Here is a 14,706-nt window from a genome sequence, read left to right on the forward strand (position 1 = left end):
CCTCCTCCCAGACTCTGGAAACCACCAATCATCTCTATCTCTATGAATATACTTATTCTGGACATTTCATATACATGTAATCATATAATCTGTGACTTTTTGGTCTGACTTCTTTTACTCACAAGGGCTTCCCTTGTGTTTCAGCTGGTAAAGAATCCACCTGCAATACAGGAGACCTGGGTTTGATCCCTGGGTTGGGAAGATCCCCTGGAGGAGGAAAAGGCTACCCACTCCAGTATTCTGGCCTGGAGAATTCCATGGACTGTATAGTCCACAGGGTTGCAAAGAGTCAGACATGACTGAGCAACTTTCACTCACTCTTTTATTCAGCATATATTTTGGAGATTCCTCCACATTGTAGCATATATCGGTAGTTCATTCTTTTTTTTTTTTTTAATGGTTGAATATTTTCCTTAAGTTTTTTAGTTCAGCTTATAAGTTGTATTCTATTTCACAGAATTTGCAAATTTTGAACAATAACTTTTAAACTGACTGATTAATATTTAGTCCATTTACCTAGTTAATTAACATTCCTTGAAAATTTCAAATAGCACATATACTTAACATATTCAATTTTCTTTAATGCCTTAATGAGTTTTTTAATTGACGTATAACTCACAGAGAGAAAAGCACACAATGCGTAAGTATGGAACGGCATGAATTTTTCTCAAATCAGCACCCCTATGTAGCTACGACCCGGATCAAGAAACAGAACATGACAAGCTTTGCAGAAGCTCTCTCCTGCCCCTGTGCATTTTCCTGTGAAAGAATTCTCTTTAAGTCCTGAGTCTTTCTGATTTGTGGCAGAAGATGTGCTTAACTACCGAGTGTTCTACCAATTATCGGCTAGTCACTTGTGTGCTTTAACAAAGGCTGCGTGGTGCAAAGGACACGATTCAGAAAGAAGCTCCATGTCAGTCTCGGGGCTCTTAGTATCCCCGGCATCGGATTGTTCTCTCTGAGCTGAGTACATAGCACACGTTGCCCTTTTGCGTGAAAGGATTAGAAGTGCAAGAGAATGACATTGTCTATCAACTATCGCTCAGGTCAAGATGAAGATCAACCACTAGTTACTGCATATAAATGTCCACTAGTTACTGTATATAAATGTCCTACTGTTGTGTGGACAGTGAACCCTTCTGTTATGAACACCCTATATGTAGTACCAGGGATAGACAGAGGGTCTGAGAGGGCTTTAATGGCATTTGCTGTCGAGAGGTTCGGGTAAATACGAGAGAGGCTTTGAGAAGAATTTGTTGTTGTTTTTTAGTTGCTCAGTTGTATCTGGCTCTTTTGCAACCCCATGGACTCTAGCCCGCCAAACTCCTCTGTCCATGGGATTTTCCAGGAAAGAGTGCTGGAGTGGGTTGCCATTTCCTTCTTTAGGATCTTCCCGACCCAGGGATGGAACACACATCTCCTGTGTCTCCTGCATTGGCAGGGTTTTGTTTGTTTGTTTTACCATTGAGCCACCAGGGAAACCCCTTGAAAAGAATTACTTCTTGCTGAAATTGACTTCAGTAGCAGCAGCTAGATGAACAGAAGACCCAGAGCTAAGATAAATGGGAAAAGTAATGTGCCATCCAGTAGAGGGTTTTGAAAGCTAGGGGAGGAAATCAGAGGGTTTTGAAGGGAGAGCTGGTCAGATGCTGGTCACCCTCCTCCCCTTGGTCATGATTTGTATTTTTATTTTCAGAGGGGGTTTCTGAAGTGTAGGATGGATGAGTGATTTGTCACCCAGGTGGCTTGTTGGGGGTGGGGGATGAACCTGTTCAGTGAAGGCCCTTTATCAGCCCTCCAACATAACCATGGTGTTGGTTGCCTATCCAGGCTACAGAGGAGTTCCGGACATGCTACCCTCAAATATGCTGCTTTGTCATCTTAATTATTTGGAGCTGAAGTTACATGAAAATAGGTGCAGGAAGGGCTCCCTGACTTTTCCCATTCCACTAAAAAATGGGCCATGAAATTCCCCATGAGAAAGATGTCTTCCCTGTATTAGGAAGCAGAGACACATCCTTGTCACCAGAGACTGGGAATTGCTTTTCTACCTAAAGAATGGTGCCCGCTTGACATGTTTGACTGCAGAATGCTAGGAGGGTTTGTTGGAGTAAAAGTGGTTTAAGATCCAAGGCAAGATAACAAAGCATGATGTTCTGAGTGCTCAGCACATGTTGGACTTCCTGCACAGAACAAAGCCCTCTGGGAATGAGCACTTAGAAGGAAAGATGGTTTATTATCATAATGGAGTATTCAATTACTTGCTCTGATGAGAGGTGGAGGAGTTTCCAGATTCATTGTAGTAATTTAGAGTTTTGAGGGGGGAAACAATTAAAAATGTAGGCCACCTATGGGTGCTGCGTAATGTGGATGATATAACGTGGTTATAATGGGAATATGATACATTTTATTTATACAGTCTCTGGCTACAAAGAGTGTACTAGGTATTTTGCGGTAGACTCAGAAGCTCAAAACAAACATGATTAAAATCAGCAATAATGCAGATCAGGAGGCTCTAGTGAAATTCAGCAATAAATTTGACACAAAGCCAATGAGGTAGGCCAAGGGCCTTTTAGAATTTGCTGCAGGTGGATGCTTGTGTTTTCTTATTTTAGTGATATGTGAGGATATAGAACGTGGGGTTGATGACCATGAGGGAAAGGTCAGCCAGGGCACACTTCCCACTGTAGGAAAAATGATCGTGATTTTGTGGGGAGAACAGAATTTTCATAGCCTAGTCTCTTGGACAGCAAGGAGATCAAAATATCAAGGGAATAAGGAGCACCCCCTCCCCACCGTGGACCAGACCCCATGTGCTCTCTTTCTCATCCCTGTCACAGACATCACTACAGGACTTGAAGACTTCACTCCTGACCCACAGACAGCTTCCAAGGCCAAGGATGAATCGACTGTTCTATTGGGTCAGTACCTATGTCATATCAACTCTTCCTGTTTTAAATATCACCCGTGGATTAAAAGAATGAAAACCTCAAATCGACATATTCCAGGTTACTCTGTTTGCATTTCCTCCATCTGTTAAATGAGATCATTGTTAAAAAAATTCTTTTATAACTTGATATTGTATCAAGTCACTTGATAGGTATAGGATTAAACAGTGTTTTACTATCTAAGGTGTTACATCATCCTCTTCATTACAATTCACTACATTTTGCCTCTCATTACACTCATACTAATCTATGGTTTATAACAGTTCTATTTATGTCTTCTTGAAGAAGAATACATTTCCTACCTCATCACTGCAGCCAAAGAAGCCAGCAGTCAGTGCTCAGGTGAAAACTGTATTTATTAATCTACACATGTTGGCACTGAACAGGTAACAGGTGGCAATGATGTTTCTTTTTTTTTTTTTCAGAATTGTGTGCATATCTGAGAATTTATTTACTTAATATTTTTGAAATTAAGTGTGTAAATTTCACAAACCTGTAAAGTTAAACAAATGTCACCTATTTTGCCATGACTTCATGCATCAAAGTGTTTGGAAAAGTGCAATTATTTACAGCGTCAAAGGAGTTGAAATTTTGAGCAATCATTTAATTTAAAAATTTTAAGTTTTAGAATGTGTAGAAGTAAAAGAACTGTGTGTAGGGAACTCTCAAAAAAAAAAGTATCAGAATTGCCAATGAAATAATTAGGAGAAATTTTTGGAGTCTGAAATGGAGCATGGATAAAAAATGCTGAATAAAGAAGATGATTAGAAATAAAATGCCCTAGAGTTTCTCGAACAGAAGCTAATAGTCAACAGGCTGTTATCAGCATAGCACAACAGCATGAGCAATGTGCAAGCAGGACATTAATGACAGAAATAGAAAGTAAGTAAAAGCCAGAATATCAAAATTATTTGTCTGTTAAAACAGTATATGTTATATCAGGTAAAGTTCATTGTAATAATTTATTTAAACTACTATTTTTGAACAGATAATACATTTATATGGTTTAAGTTTTAAAAAATATATTCCTATCCTTTGGACACCCAGTTCCGTCATCAAGAGGCAACCAGGATTATCATATTATCAACTTCCTGTGTTCTTGTTTCCTTTGTTCTTGTCACTAGGTCGTGTCTGATTCTTTGTGATCCCATGGACTGTATGTAGCCCACCAGGCTCCTCTGTCCATGGGATTCTCCAGGCAAGAATACTGGGGAAGATTTTCGCGCCCTCCTCCAGGGGATCTTCCTGACCCAGGGATGGAACCTGGGTCTTCCACAGTGCAGGAAGATTCTTTACCATCTGGGTCACCTGGGAAGCCCTACAATCCATATATAAGGATAACCTACTCAGAATATAGATAAATTCAGTGCATTCAAAAAAAAAAAAAAATTCAGTGCATTCAGAAAAAAACGTATTTGCCAGTGCATTTTTTCAGTTTCAGAAAAGTTAGTAAAATAGCACATAAAAGTAAAAAAAAGTAGGCTATAAAACAAAGTCACTATCTCTGTAACCTCACCTAAATCAGCAGAACATTACCAGTTCCCTTCCCCTCCAGGTGACTCTTACCTAGAAGTTATCACTGTTTTGAATTAGTATAGTTTATTTTGTCTGTTTTTGAACTTTAATTAAATGATGAACAGGGGGCATTCTTTTGTGTCTGTCTTGACTTTTTCCACATCATGTTTTGGAGATCCATTCATGTTGTTGGGCATAGCTGAAGCTGGCTTCTTTTTCATGGCTCGAGAGTATTCTCTTGTATGGCTCAGGCACTGTTTATGCACGCCACTCTTGGTGTTTTTCTGTAATGTTCACTTTGGGGATATTATGAATAATGCTGCTGTGAATATCTTTTACATGTCTTGGTGCATATGTCCTCATATATCTCTTGGAAATATATATATACATAAAATACAAGTAAATTTTAATGTTACCCTTCTTTTGATACACACAACGACTTTGTTGCAAGGCTATTACTCAGTTCAGTTCAGTTCAGTCGCTTAGGCATGTCCGACTCTTTGCAACCCCATGGACTGCAGCACACCAGGCTTCCCTGTTCTTCACTAACTCCCGGAGCTTACTCAAACTCATGTCCATCGAGTCAGTGATGACATCCAACCATCTCATCCTCTGTTGTCCCCTTTTCCTCTCACTTTCAATCTTGCCCAGCATCAGGGTCTTTTCCAATGAGTCACTTCTTCACATCAGGTAACCAAAGTATTGGAGTTTCAGCTTCAGCATCAGTCCTTCCAATGAATATTCAGGACTGATTTCCTTTAGGATAGACTGGTTGGATCTCCTTGCAGTCCAAGGGACTTTCAAGAGTCTTTTACAACACCACAGTTCAAAAGCATCAATTTTTTGGCTCTCAGTGTTCTTTATAGTCCAACTCTCACATCCATACATGACTACTGGAAAAACCATAGCTTTGACTAGATGGACCTTTGTTGGCAAAGTAATGTCTCTGCTTTGTAATACTCTGTCTAGGTTGGTCATAGCTTTTCTTCCAAGGAGCAAGCATCTTTTAATTTCATGGCTGCAGTCACCATCTGCAGTGATTTTGGAGCCCCTAAAAATAAAGTCTGTCACTTTTTTCCATTGTTTCCCCATCTATTTGCTATGAAGTGATGGGACCAGATGCCATGATCTTAGTTTTTTGAATGTTGAGTTTTAAGCCAGCTTTTTCACTTTCCTCTTTCACTTTCATCAAGAGGCTCTTTAGTTCCCCTTCACTTTCTGCCATAAGGGTGGTGTCATATGCGTATCTGAGGTTATTGCTATTTCTCCCAGCAATCTTAATTCCAGCTTGTGCTTCATCCAACTCTGCATTTCACAAGATGTACTCTGCATTTAAGTTAAATAAGCAGGGTGACAATATACAGCCTTGATGTACTCCTTTCCTGATTTGGAACCAGTCTGTTTGGAACCATGTCTGGTTCTAACTGTTGCTTCTTGACCTGCACACAGATTTCTCAGGAGGTAGGTAAGGTGGTCTGGTATTCCCGTTTGTTGAAGAATTTTCCACAGTTTGTTCTGATCTACACAGTCAAGGTTTTGGCGTAATCAATAAAACAGAAGTAGATGGTTTTCTGGAATTCTCTTGCTTTTTCGATGATCCAATGGATGTTGGCAATTTGATCTCTGGTTCCTCTGCCTTTTCTAAATCCAGCTTGAACATCTGGAAGTTCATGGTTCATGTACTGTTGAAGTCTGGCCTGGAGAATTTTGAGCATTACTTTGCTAGTGGGTGAGATGAGTGCAATTGTGCAGTAGTTTGAGCATTCTTTGGCATTGCCTTTCTTTGGGATTGGAATGAAAACTGACCTTTTCCAGTCCTTGGCCACTGCTGAGTTTTCCAAATTTGCTGGCATATTGAGTGCAGCACTTCCACAGCATCATCTTTTAGGATTGGAAATAGCTCAACTGGAATTCCATCACCTCCACTAGCTTTGTTCATGGTGATGATTCCTAAGGCCCACTTGACTTTGCATTCCAGGATTTCTGGCTCTAGTTGAGTAATCACACCACCATGGTTATCTGAGTCATGAAGATCTTTTTTTATATAGTTCTTCTGTGTATTCTTGCCACCTCTTTTTAATATCTTCTGCTTCTGTTAGGTCCATACCATTTCTGTTCTTTATTGTGCTCATCTTTGCAAGAAATGTTCCCTTGGTATTTCTAATTTTCTTTGTAGCCAAAGATGGAGAAACTCTATACAGTCAGCAAAAACAAGACCAGGAGTTGACTGTGGCGTAGATCATGAACTCCTTATTGCCAAACTGAGACTTAAATTGAAGAAAGTAGGGAAAACCACTAGACCATTCAGGTATGATCTAAATCAAGTCCCTTACTATTATACAGTGGAAATGACAAATAGATTCAAGGGATTAGATCTGATAGACAGAGTGCCTGAAGAACTATGAATGGAGGTTCTTGACATTGTATAGGAGGCAATGATCAAGACCATCCCCAAGAAAAAGAAATGCAAAAAAGGCAAAATGGTTGTCCGAGGAGGCCTTCCAAATAGCTTTGAAAAGAAGAGAAGCTAAAGGCAAAGGAGAAAGGGAAAGATATACCCATCTGAATGCAGAGTTCCAAAGAAGAGCAAGGAGAGATAAGAAAGCCTTCCTCAGTGATCAGTGCAAAGAAATAGAGGAAAACAGTAGAATGCAAAAGACTAGAGATCTCTTCAAGTTTATTATTATTTATTTATTTATTTTTGATTATGCTGAGTCTTATTTGCAGGGCATGGTTTTCTCTAGCTGCAGGAAGCAGGGGCTACTCTCTAGTTGTGGTTCACAGGCTTCTCATTGTGGAAGCTCCTCTTGTTATAGAACATAGGCTCTAGAGCACAGAGGCTCAGTAATTGTGGTACACAGGCTTAGTTGCTCCATGGCATGTGGGATCTTAGTTCCTGGACTAAGGATGTACCTGTGTCCCCTGCACTGATTGACTCCCTTTTTTTTTTTTTTTTTTTTTAGAATAAAAAAGATATTTTAGTATTGACTTATGTATTTTTAAATTTAGTGAAATTCTGAGAAAATTACATTAAAATATTTTGTCACTTAGTACTGTTTTCAATTTCTATATCACATGGCTATACATAGTCATCTTCATTGTACTCAGGGACTTTAAAGGTCTTCATCTGGCCTGGTAAATAGATTCTTTACCACCATACCACCAGGGAAGTCCCTTGCAAGGGTTTTATTAAACAGGAATAATAAAGGCCTATTAATTTGGGAGAGGTAAGCAAATTATGGGGGCTTCCCTGGTGGCTCAGTGGTAGAGAATCTACCTGCAATGCAGAAGATGTGGGTTTGATCCCTGGATCAGGAAGATGCCCTGGAGAAGGAAATGGCAACCCACTCCAGTTCTTGCTTGGGAAATCCCATGAACATTGGAGCCTGGTGGGCTACAGTCCATGGGGTCACAAAAGAGTCAGACATGACTTAGTGACTAAACAATAACAGCAATCAAGTGATAGTGAACCAATTCAACCCGATCATCTCTATTCAACAGGTGTTCAACTCATACAAAATTATTGATCCCATCTGTGAATCAGGTTTCCATGTGATGCTTTCCAATCTCTGGATATCAAAGGGCATTTTCATAATAAAATGAACTCTGAGGACGGTTGAAAATCCTCTCAGAAAAGTTGAAGATGATCATGCTACTGTAGCTAGAACCCATTGCAATGGAAAATGTCGTTTCAGGGTGACTGAATTTCTTGAGACATTAATACAGGTATTCCTCATTTTTTGAAAGTTCACTTTACACCACTTTCCTTTTATGAAAGACCTACATTGGCACCTATGTTCAGTATCTGAGAAATTTGAAGAGGATTTTCACCTTTATGGAAAAAAAAAAGGCTAAAAGCAAAAAAGTGTTCAGAGTTCATTCTGCAGCAAGCCATTATAGAGGCAGCACATACCCGGAGCAGGCAGAATGGCCCTGGCAAGCTCCTTCCCCAGAAATTATACTCCGCACCTTAGCATCAAGCTGCCTTAGCTCTGAACTGTATCTGTATGCACTTGTGCTTTATTTTGATTTATTTTGTGCATCCCTTAACAAGATCTTCCCAGAGGTAACTCCTTCTTCTCTTGAGGCCAGTTTAACTTACAAAAGGTTTCATAGGAACCCTCTAACTGTGGACAGTGGGGGAAACCTGTACTTGAAATCTTAGAATGGACAGCATCACTATTAATAAACCACTGACTGGTACAAGTTTGCTTTGTTTTCTAAATCACTGCTGAGCTATTTAAGGACAAAAAAGAGCATCAGATAAGTAATTAAATAATAATTCAAAAGCTTTTATATTTTGTATATTTGCCTCATTCCACAATAAACATCTCTAAGCATTTTTACAGAACAAGCACATGGATTTTTGTATTATCTACAATTTTACTTATACATGTGAAAAATTTAAACAATGCATTAGAGAATTTTACTCCAGACAGTATGAAAAATTTCAGATATGAAATGGTGGTGCTGATTTTGTTTTAATGTTCCTTCTGATTTTACATATTAAGATGATATTATGATCTATAAATCTATCAAAATGTTTCTATTTTTGTTATTGCTCCCAAAAGGTAACTTAAGTTTGAATGAATTCAACGAAATGGTGAAGTCTTTTTAAAATTGCTAAAGGAAATACTGTGTTTGAATCACTTGTTATTAGTTTGATGACTGCAGTGACTTTTACCAGCCTCTCTGGTGTAATTTCCCTTAAAACCAAGTATTTTTGGAAGATTTAGCCTCATTCTCATCATATAATACAGTAGAGAGGAGGCTTCAGTTCAACAAATATGGAGTCCCTGCTCTGTGGTAGGCATTGAGTGTATGAAAATGAATTCAATCAAGTTTTTGCGCTCTCATTTACAAGTGAACAAGACTAAAGGGATCAAGCACATCCTCTAAAACCATTATGTTCTCTTGTCATAACTGCTACTAACCAAGAATTAAGGCAGCTGTGGTGTGTACATGTGTCGAGTGTAAGTGCTCAGGTGAGCTACTGACCTTGTAATGGAGCAGGACCCTAGGCGGCCTTCTCAGAATAGACCCCCCACCCATGTCCTCCACCTGCCTTTTGTCTGCAGAAAAACCTTAGTCAAAGGATAAACTTAATCAGAGAAATAAGAAAATGCAGAAAGAAAGGAAAATAGTCAAGCAAGACCAAATAATAATACTTAGCTATTAAGCAAAGTCAAGGACCTTTAGTTCTTCCTCAAGGACTGTAGATAACATTCTGAACCATGTCTGCTGAACTGCCTTGCAGACACTGAAACCCTCATCAAGTGAAAGAAGTTACCTGTATACTGCCCACAGGCACGTGGACCCCAGACTGGTTGGAACCAGAAGGTTGATGTTGACTCCCAATTACCTCAGCACCAACCATCAGAAGAATGTCTACAAACTGATCATATCCTACACCTTCAGCCCTGGAAGACTCCTCACTACCCACTCAGGGGTGGAACACACAGTCTTAAGTGCATCGGTCCACTATGGCCCCCTTTGCCTGACAAAGCCATAAAGCTGTTTCTTTCTACTTCACACAGAACTCTGTCTCTAAGATTTAAGCCGTTACCTGTGTACTGAGGCCAGATTTCAACAATAACCTTTGGCCTTAAAATGTAAGCAGAATTTGCTCCCCCCTGACCCCCCCAGAGCTGTGCTAATTCTGCAGCTCTGTGGCAAGCCACGGACTTGGTGCTCTGACTTGCAGAATGGGGTTTATCAAAGTTGTCAAGCATAAGACCTACTTCAAGACTGTGCTTGACAATCTATAGATTCAATGCAATCCCTATCAAGCTACCAACGGTATTTTTCACAGAACTAGAACAAATAATTTCACAATTTGTATGGAAATACAAAAAACCTCGAATAGCCAAAGTAATCTTGAGAAAGAAGAATGGAACTGGAGGAATCAACCTGCCTGACTTCAGGCTCTACTACAAAGCCACAGTCATCAAGACAGTATGGTACTGGCACAAAGACAGAAATATAGATCAATGGAACAGAATAGAAAGCCCAGAGATAAATCCAGGAACCTATGGACACCTTATCTTCAACAAAGGAGGCAAGGATATACAATGGAAAAAAGACAACCTCTTTAACAAGTGTTGCTGGGAAAACTGGTCAACCACTTGTAAAAGAATGAAACTAGAACACTTTCTAACACCATACACAGAAACAAACTCAAAATGGATTAAAGATCTAAATGTAAGACCAGAAACTATAAAACTCCTAGAGGAGAACATAGGCAAAACACTCTCCGACATGAATCACAGCAGGATCCTCTATGACCCACCTCCCAGAATATTGGAAATAAAAGCAAAAATAAACAAATGGGACCTAATTAAACTTAAAAGCTTTTGCACAACAAGGAAACTATAAGTAAGGTGAAAAGACAGCCCTCAGATTGGGAGAAAATAATAGCAAATGAAGCAACAAAGGATTAATCTCAAAAATATACAAGCAACTCCTGCAGCTCAATTCCAGAAAAATAAATGACCCAATCAAAAAATGGGCCAAAGAACTAAACAGACATTTCTCCAAAGAAGACATACAGATGGCTAACGAACACATGAAAAGATGCTCAACATCACTCATTTTCAGAGAAATGCAAATCAAAACCACAATGAGGTACCATTACACGCCAGTCAGGATGGCTGCTATCCAAGTCTACAAGCAAGAAATGCTGGAGAGGGTGTGGAGAAAAGGGAACCCTCTTACACTTTTGGTGGGAATGCAAACTAGTACAGCCGCTATGGAGAACAGTGTGGAGATTTCTTAAAAAACTGGAAATAGAACTGTCATATGACCCAGCAATACCACTTCTGGGCATACACACTGAGGAAACCAGATCTGAAAGAGACACATGCACCCCAATGTTCATCACAGCACTGTTTATAATAGCCAGGACATGGAAGCAACCTAGATGCCCATCGGCAGACAAATGGATAAGGAAGCTGTGGGACATATACACAATGGAATATTACTCAGCCGTTAAAAAGAATTCATTTGAATCAGTTCTAATGAGATGGATGAAACTGGAGCCCATTATACAGAGTGAAGTAAGCCAGAAAGATAAAGATCATTACAGCATACTAACACATATATATGGAATTTAGAAAGATGGTAATGATAACCCTATATGCAAAACAGAAAAAGAGACACAGATGTACAGAACAGACTTTTGGACTCTATGGGAGAATGCGAGGGTGGGATGTTTCGAGAGAACAGCATGTATATTATCTATAGTGAAACAGATCACCAGCCCAGGTGGGATGCATGAGACAAGTGCTCGGGCCTGGTGCACTGGGAAGACCCAGAGGAATCGGGTGGACAGGGAGGTGGGAGGGGGGATCAGGATGGGGAATACATGTAACTCCATGGCTGACTCATGTCAATGTATGACAAAACCCACTGCAATGTTGTGAAGTAATTAGCCTCCAACTAATAAAAATAAATGAAAAAAATAATAAAAAAGACTGTGCTTGGGCTTCCCTCATAGCTCAGGCGGTAAAGAATCTGCCTGTGGTGCAGGAAACCTGGGTTCAGTTTCTGAGTCAGGAAGATCCCCTGGAGAAGGGAGGAGCAACCCACTCCAGTATTCTTGCCTGGAAAATCCCACAGACAGAGGAGCCTGGAAGGCTACAGTCTATGGGGTCGCAAGAGTCGGACACGACTTAGCGACTAAAGCACCACAACCACCAAGCGTGTGCTCAGTCACTCAGTTGTGTCCAACTCTTTGCAACCACATGCAACCACCAAGCTTCTCTGTCCATGGGATTTTCCAGGTAAGAATACTGGAATGGGTTGCCATTTCCTTCTCCAGGGAATCTTCCCAACCCAGGGATCGAACCCACATCTCCTGCATTGGCAGGCTGATTCTTTACCACTGACTCACCTAGGAAGCCCTACTTCAAGAGATACCAAGTTAAATTCAGAAGATGGAGAGAGGGCAAAACTGCTCAGAAACAATTGGTAATCCAAGATAAAAATACATATAATATATGCAAATATAGAATAATTGTTCATGTAACCAACAGGGATATCATTTGTCAGATTGCTTAGGCCCATATAGAAGGAGATATGATAGCTTGTGCAGTTTATGCTCACGAACTCCCAACGTATGGTGTGAAGGCTGACCTGACAAATGATGCTGCAGCATATTGTAGTGACTTGCTGCTGGCCAACAGGCTTCTTAATAGGTTTAGTGTGGACAAGCTTTATGAAGGCCACGTCGAGGTGACTAGAGATGAATACAGTGTGGAAAACATTGATGGTCAGTTTGGTGTCTTCATGTGTTATTTGGATGCAGAGCTTGCCAGGATTGCTGTTGTTCAGTTGCTAAGTCATGTCCGACTCTTTACAACCCCGTGGACTGCAGCACGTCAGGGTCCTGTGTCCTCCACTGTTTCCTGGAGTTTGCTCAAATTCATGTCTGTTGAGTTGGTGATGCTATCTAACCATCTGATTCTCTGCTACCCTCTTCTCCTTCTGCACTCAGTCTTTCCCCGCATCAGTGTCTTTTCCAAAGAGTTGACTCTTCACATCAGGTGGCCAAACTATTGGAGCTTCAGCTTCAGCATCAGTCCTTCCAATGAATATTCAGGGTTGATCTCCTTTAGGATTGACCGGTTTGCCAAGACTACTACTGGGAAAAAGTTTTTGGGGCCTGGAAGGGAGCTGTCGATGGAGGCTTGTCTATCCGTCATAGTACCATGTGGTTGCCTGGTTATGATTCAGAAAGCAAAGAATTCAGTGCTGAGGGACACCAAAAACACATCATGGGGCAGAATACTGCAATTTATATGTGTTAGCTGAATGAAGAAGATGAGGATGCTTACAAGAAACAGTTCTCTTAAACAGATCACCAGCCCAGGTTGGATGCATGAGACAAGTGCTCAGGGCTGGTGCACTGGGAAGACCCAGAGGGATGGGATGGAGAGGGAGGTGGGAGGGGGGATCGGGATTGGGTATAAAGACCTGCCCTCTGTAGTTGAAATAAAAAAATAAATAAATAAAATAAAATAAAATAAAATAAAATAAAAAAAAAATAAAAGAAGAAGGAACTAAAAAAAGAAACAGTTCTCTCAATATGTAGAGAACAATGTACTGCAGACATGATGGAGGAAAAGCATAAGAAAGCTCACCCTGCAATATGAGAGGATCCAGTGGATGAGAAGAAGCCTAAGAAAAAATGTTAAAAAGAAGAAGTAGAACATTTCCAAAATGTCAGTTGTTCAGAAGAAAGATTGAGTAGTTCAGAAGAAGGGAAGTTTCCTTAGAGCTCAGGAACGGGCTGCTGAGAGTTGATAAACCAAACCACAGTTTTCTATCAAGAGTTTTCAGATAAAGTCAATAATAAAGTTATTGCACAAGGCTAAAAAAATAAGCAGAATTTTAACCAGGTAAATTGAAAAACATTTTTTCTTAAAAATAACTGTAGGCTGAGCTTCCTTACAAGCACATCTTACTATCTTTCAAAGTGTGAAAGTATTAGTTGCTCAGTTGTGTCTGACTCTTTGTGACCCCATGGACTGTAGTCCATCAGGCTCTTCTGTCCATGGGCTTCTCTGGGCAAAAACACTGGAGTGGGTAGCCATTCCCTTCTCCAGGGGATCTTCTGACCCAGGGATCAAACCTAGTCTTCTGCATTGCAGGCAGATTCTTTACCACTTGAGTCACTGAGTATCTCAACAAACCTGAAGCTAGGTAACCACATTTTCACAGATGTGGTGTCTAGGCTCCAAGACATTTTAGGTTGAGCACAAATAGGTAGGAAAAAGAGAAATTTAAGAATACCTGGTAAGAGTTCCCTGGTGGTCCCGGCATATTTGGGTCATGGCTAGAGAGTCAGATACAATGGGAAGTAATTGACAAGGAAGCTGGGAAGACACTCTAGAGCGGGATGTCTAGTAAACAGTATGAAGAATCATGCTTTGGACAATGAGAGACCTTAGAGGTTTTTCATGTGGGAATAGAAGGATCAGATTCCTGCCTTTTTTGTTTGTTTAGAGAAGGGATTTATTTGAAGAAATACTACAACATATGAAAATGACACAAAGCCTTAATTTCTACTCATAGAGTGATAGATTTGATATGGTGCATAATACAATTATTTGATATAGTGCATAATAAAATTTTTTAATCCATGGTGCAAAGTTCGATGACTAAGTCATTTGTTGATAAACAAAACCTCTTAGAACTGTTTAATATCAGCAAGGCTCACAAATGCTGTGTGCAATGAATCTGA

General features: G+C 40.1%; 1 pseudogene; it reads left to right on the plus strand.

Moving 5' to 3' along the window:
- Positions 1–10,168: 10,168 nt before the first annotated feature.
- On the plus strand, positions 10,169–13,766 carry LOC122674787 (annotated as a pseudogene).
- Positions 13,767–14,706: the final 940 nt, after the last annotated feature.

Source organism: Cervus elaphus, chromosome 18 (assembly GCF_910594005.1).
Source record: "Cervus elaphus chromosome 18, mCerEla1.1, whole genome shotgun sequence".
Taxonomy (NCBI): domain Eukaryota; kingdom Metazoa; phylum Chordata; class Mammalia; order Artiodactyla; family Cervidae; genus Cervus; species Cervus elaphus.